Source organism: Phodopus roborovskii, unplaced genomic scaffold (assembly GCF_943737965.1).
Source record: "Phodopus roborovskii unplaced genomic scaffold, PHOROB, whole genome shotgun sequence".
NCBI lineage: Eukaryota > Metazoa > Chordata > Mammalia > Rodentia > Cricetidae > Phodopus > Phodopus roborovskii.
In genome coordinates this window covers 38,154,683-38,160,753 of record NW_026126511.1, presented here as the reverse complement: position 1 = coordinate 38,160,753, position 6,071 = coordinate 38,154,683, and the positions used below count along the sequence as shown (strand labels likewise).

General features: G+C 47.8%; 1 non-coding gene across 1 annotated transcript; it reads left to right on the top strand.

Moving 5' to 3' along the window:
• Positions 1-4,552: 4,552 nt before the first annotated feature.
• Positions 4,553-4,624, top strand: Trnae-uuc (transfer RNA glutamic acid (anticodon UUC)). The gene has a single exon. It is a non-coding gene; the product is annotated as a tRNA-Glu (tRNA).
• The last annotated feature ends 1,447 nt before the right edge of the window (positions 4,625-6,071 follow it).

The following is a 6,071-nucleotide window of genomic DNA, read 5'->3' as shown; positions in this document are numbered from 1 at the left end:
GGATGGTAAAACATCACTGAGAATTGATGTTTCACTTGCCAAGTCACCCAGAGCGAATGTAACATCTGTTGGTGCCAGTTCAGCTGCCCATGGAGATAATGAAGTGGAAGCCACTGCCACCGTGAGACTGAAGAGATTCCCGTGTGTGAACAGCAAGCATACACGCATGCTTATTTTGCATGACATCACCTATAAATTGCTGCTAGAGAACAGCACAATAGAACTACCCCCCAAACAAACCCTAAAACATTCTCACACTGTAAATAAGTTTATGACCCCTCCCCCACCCCATCTCATCCAAAGCTATGCGTTTATTCACTTCACCCCTACTCTAGTGTTTATCCATACGTATGTAAGGAAGCTAAGACCGTTTCTCTGAAACTGATTAATGAAGAGATGAAGGGGTGGACCTTGTGATGGTGAATCTTGATTGTCAACTTGAGCACATCTGTAATTAACTAAAACCCAAGAAGCTGGGTACAGCTGTGAGGGATTTTCCTCAATTAGATCATTTAGGGTGGGAAAGCCAATGCAGTATATAAGAAAGGTACCAAGCTGTGGACGTAGTTGCAGCTGAGGATGTGTGTGTATGCATGTCTGCATGTCTGTATGTGCAGAGGCTGGGACTGTAACAGGAGAGCTGAACTCTGCCCATGGGGAGCAGCCAGTCTAAAAAGGAAGCAGGGACATAGTCTCAAGCTAGGGATGATTGGGCTGGGCCCGTGATGAGCACCTGACCCAGTGTGAGAGCTCAGGGATGTTCACTCCGAGTCATGGGACATGGAGGTATTGCTAAATTTGGAGTAGAGTTACCTGATCTGAACAAGTTGTTGGAGAAGTTTTGCCATCCCGAGACCCTTTGAGCTCACACCCAGTCTTAGATGCTGGACCTGGTACTGGGCTGTGGAGATTAACTTGCCCTGGTGCTCAGCAGGGGAGGGGCTGTTACCCAGGAGAGCCCGAGTCCAGCTGAGTTCATGGACAAATGTTCTGAGTCAATAGCTGCATATTTCTGATGCTCTTGTTTTTTGTGGGTTTTTTGTTTGTTTGCTTGCTTGCTTGAGACAGGGTTTTTCTATGGCTTTGGAGCCTGTCCTGGAACTAGCTCTTGTAGACCAGGCTGGTCTCGAACTCACAGAAATCCGCCTGCCTCTGCCTCCCGAGTGCTGGGATTAAAGGCGAGTATGACTTCTAAAAGTGAACTCTCTGACCCCCTGGAATGAAAACCACCTCCACTCCTAAGTGCCTGGCAACCAGGCCCGAATCACACCTGCATCCCCTTGGCTACTGTAGTCTTTGGCAAGTGCAGTGTGTTTGGGCCTTTCCCCCAGTATCAAATGGTGGATAAAATGGGAGAGGTGCCTACAGAGAATCAGCCTTGAATGCACTGGGACAGAAATAACTGTTCCTGTGTCAACAAGAAAGCTTTGTCTGTGTGTATGTTTCCTTCTCCAGGGAACATTTTGTTCTTGCTGCTGGTTAAAAGGTGGCAACTTTCACACAGAAGTACAGCAGGAAGTATTTAAGCAAGATTAAAAGAAGAAAGGAAAAAGAGGCACTACTTGGCCAAATGATTGCATACAGGATTAGGTTCTCAGGGGTATTATGGAATCTGATTTTTAACTCCCGAACTTTTCTTATTGAATGACTTAAGGGCAGTGATGGATTCACCTTGATGCATCTATTTTTATTTTTTAATGTTCAGGCTTGTGTTTTGAGATTCAGAGAAAGTGGGAGTGTCTTGTGGACCGGAGACCTGAGGCAGTTTCACTGAGCTAAACTGGCCTCAAGGTTGTGGAAAGAGGCTATCCTAGCAGAGGTACAGGAGGGCGGGGCAGGTAGGCCGTTTTTGTGGATGGAGCAGGCTGTGCCAGGGTGTGGTGTGGAAAGCTTCAAAGGCTTGCCTGGGGAGTTTGGAGTTTACACACAAGCAGAAGTGGACATGGACAGGAGTTTCTGGGCTACAGTGGCCCTGGACTTTTAGAAGCACAAGGCTGTTTAGTCCTATACTTTGGTACATCTCAAAAATCTAGGGACATCACAGGGGTAGGTGCTCACAAGCATCCAGATTTCAGGCCTTGCTTCCTGAAGCTCTCACTCAGAAGGCCCAGGCAGATGCGGCAGGGACTCCAGATCAACAGAGTCCCTGGAAAGTCTCCTGACCTCTTGTGAGGCAGTCTCTGGGGCCCAAGAAGGGTCCCTGTACTGGCTGGGTGTGTGTCAACTTGATACAAGCTGGAGTCATCAGAGAAGAAGGAGCCTCAGTTGAGGAAATGCCTCCAGGAGATCCAGCTGTAAGGCATTTTCTCATTTAGTGCTCAGTGGGGGAGGGCCCAGCACATGGTGGGTGGAGCCATCTCTGGACTGGTGGCCCTGGGTTCTATAAGAAAGCAGGCTGAGAAAGCCAGGGGAAACAAGCCAGTAAGTAGCTCCCCTCCATGGCCTCTACATCTGCTCCTGCCTCCAGGTTCCTGCCTTGTTTCAGCTCTTGTCCTGACTTCCTTCAATGATGAACAACAATATGGAAGTGTAAGCTGAATAAACCCTTTCCTCCACAACTTGCTTTTTGGACATGGTGTTTTTTGCAGCCATAGAAACCCTAACAAAAACAGTTGCCTTCTAGGAACCCATGTCTAGTGAGAGCCAGCTCTAAAGCAAGTGCAGGCCCCACAGTGGCAAGTCTGGGCTGTATCGGATGCCCTTCCTTTCTCTCCCTCACACCCTCGAGTGTCCACAGGAGGAAGGCCATTGGGAGAGGTGAGAAGCAGCTACCTCCCCTTGGTGTGGTATTTAACTAGCACACCACTAATTCTTAACTAACTCTTAACATCGCTATTGCTAGTATCCCTGCTCTCCTGGGAAAGGCTGCCAGCTTTGCAACATTTACTCAATTCTGCAGTCACCGTGTGTCCATCTCCAGCTACCACTGTGATATCCTGATACCAAGTCAGGAGAGAAATGCACAGTGAACTTTGAGAATCAGTATAAGCCAGCAATTATTCCCAAGCCAGGGATGGGATAGATGTGGGAGAATGTTCTACAGTAAAGTTTGAGCTGCTGAATGGTGCATTGTCCTGACTGTGTTCTGTTCCTTAAAGAGCCCCGAAGGTTTCTGGTGATTACTGTTCGTTTGGGGGAGACAAAAGCACACTTGTTGAGAGGGGTTTGGGAGGACCCTGCCTCTCCTGTGTGATATACAGTTAAGATTCTGGGGATTGGGGAAGGGCGTGCAGAGCTCAGGCGGTCCCACCCATTCCTGAGGAACTATTGGGAAGAATTTTCTTGAATGGTGTAGCCACTAGCAAGGTGCCTATGCACCTGTAAGCAACCTTTTCCCTGTGTTCCTGTAATTCTCTCTCTCTCTCACACACACACACACCACACACACACTAGTGGGAAAGAGGACTGGCAGGAGGTGGACTGTCCGGGTGAGTGTGACCAAAGTCCATGATGTATGAAAATGTCACAATGAAACCCATTATTGTGTACAGCTAATATATGCTAATAAAAACTTTTAAAAAGTAAACTTGCAGCGGGGCAAGGTTGTGCATGTTGTTAGTTGAAGCACTCAGGAGTTGGATCTTCGTGAACTCTAAGCCAGCCTGGACTCTTAGTTAAAAAAAAAAAAAAAAGAAAAGAAAAGAAAAAGAAAAAGAAAAAAAAAAAAAAAAAGAAAAACTTGCATTTGGTTATATATCATAGACGGCCTCCACCCAATGAATAATACCGGTGATTTGTAACGTTAAAACTGTCAGATACCTAAAAGTAATCATTATTATCCCATGAGTAAAGTAAACATGGAATCCCTGCCTGCTTCACCCCCTAAATTCGGAAGCAGGATGCAGGGCTCTCGGTAGTTGGTAGGGTTAGTTTTACAGAGTGTCCTGAGATGTTCCCAATCTGGTGTCCCCCGAAATGAAAGCAGCTATTTTAGGATTGCAGACAAAGAAACCTTTAGAGCTAGCATAGAAGACGGCCGTGGTGAGTAGACAGGCGAACGGGAAGAGACATCTGCGTTCAGTAGGTTTGCAGTCAGCGCTGCTAGCCTCTCTCCGGGCCACGGAGCTTCATTGTGTAAGGTGAGCACAGCGAACAGTTTCTACAGTTTCTATTTAGGGTCGGTTCCGCGCCGGCCTCTGGGTGTCACTCAGAAGCCTTAGAGGACCCGCCCGTGACCCTCCCAAGTCCCCGGGGCCAGGACCGGAGCCAGGCAGGACGTGTAAAGAGAACCCAAGGTCCACAGAAAGAACTATGATGCTGAGCATCCGCCTCTGTGCTGAGGAAGGCCAGCGAGAGGGAAGGAGGGCCACAGTTGCTCCTTGTAGGGTTATGGTCCCAAGAAGACCAGCACAATCAGGGCAGGACCTAACCCCAGGGGACCTCAAAAGGCGGGGATTGGAGCAGAGCAGAGCAGTGCTGAGCAGAACGCTTAGCCACAAAGTGGATTAGCGCATGCGCAAATCAGATTCACACTCGGGCGGAACCTACAGCCCATGGGAGGAGCAAAGGAAAGAGACTCAATTTGCCTGAGCTCCACTTTGCATTTGTCGTCTCCCACATGGTCTAGCGGTTAGGATTCCTGGTTTTCACCCAGGCGGCCCGGGTTCGACTCCCGGTGTGGGAACGCCAATACGTTTTAGAATAAAAACTAGGTTTATGTACTGGCCTGACCCAAGCGGAGAGTTTTTAGATAAACTGGGTTTATATCCCTTTCTTTGAGTGTTCACAGCAGCACAAAAAGGTTCAAGACACCCAAAGAATGGCATTCAGGGACTTCAGGTTGTTGCAGCCTATGAGTCTGCTTAAGCCCTTCCTCAGAGGAGAGCAAAACTCCCGGACTTGCGATTCAAATGTCTCACTTCGCTGATGTCCAGAAGGGAGAGGAAAGGGAAATAGATTTCAGAAATATCAGCAGGGAGGCGATACCGGCAACAGAAAAGGCACACCTTCACTGCTGTATTTGACGCAGTCTGTTTAAACTGAATGAGTGAGTGAGTGAGTGAGTGAGTGAGTGAGTGAGTGGAACCTTCCAGCATTCTGGTTTGACTAGAGTCAGAAATCGCAGGATTTCGGTGTGGCCAGCGCTCAGGCCCCTCACAATTCCTCCACCCCAATCCCTCACCTCTTTACCTGTCCTGTGCAGCCAGGACAGGAAAACCCACAGGAGCTGGAGGCCGTGTTTCTCTCCACCAGGGTTCAATTCTTTGAATCTCCCAGGTCGTTCCCAAACTACCAACAACAGTGAAAATGTGCATGAAAACGACTTGGCTTTCCTGTGTGAAATCACTCCATCCAAAGTCCGTTCAGATTTTAAGGGAAGTAAACGTCATCCTCCATGAGGGCCAAAGGCAGGATATATGTTTATTAAAATTCCTGCGGTGCAGTGGCTCATTCCTGTCTTCCCAGAATCTGGGAAGTTAAGAGGACTGTCGCCATTTCTCAGTCACACTGGGCTTCGCATAGTGAGACCTTGTCTCAAACACAGCAGAACAAAATCTCTAACAGGATTTTAGAGGAGGAACTGATCAAATGGCCAGTTGAACTAGATAGAGCAGAGCTGATTAGAAAATGCGGGTCCTAACAATAGCGGGTGATATTTATTGAACACCTAATATGAATGAGGAAAATTTTGCACACCTTGTGTTATTACTAGATAGCGTTATATCTGCTAGGCGATTCGGTGCCCCCTTCATAGTCAAGTGTTTAATAACAGTGGCTGTGAAGGCCAGAGGGAGACCGTGGGTGTAGTTTTTTCAGGCTTGGTCTACTGGGCTTTTGTGGGTTCTGGGGATTGAACTCAGGTCCTTCGAAGAGTTTTGGATAAGCAAGCATGCCTGCCACTGGTCATTATATGGGTCATTATATGGGTCATTATATGGGTCATTATATGGGTCATTATATGGGTGATAAGACACCAATCCATTCCACGAGTGACATTATGTTAACTGAGCTGAGTGAGTGGGAGGAAGTGCTACTCTGGACTTGGTGGTAAAGAATATTCCTGTGGGGGTGAGATGTAAATCCAACCAATATTCAAGGGCCTCCTACCTCAGTAAACTCTCTGGGAGTCA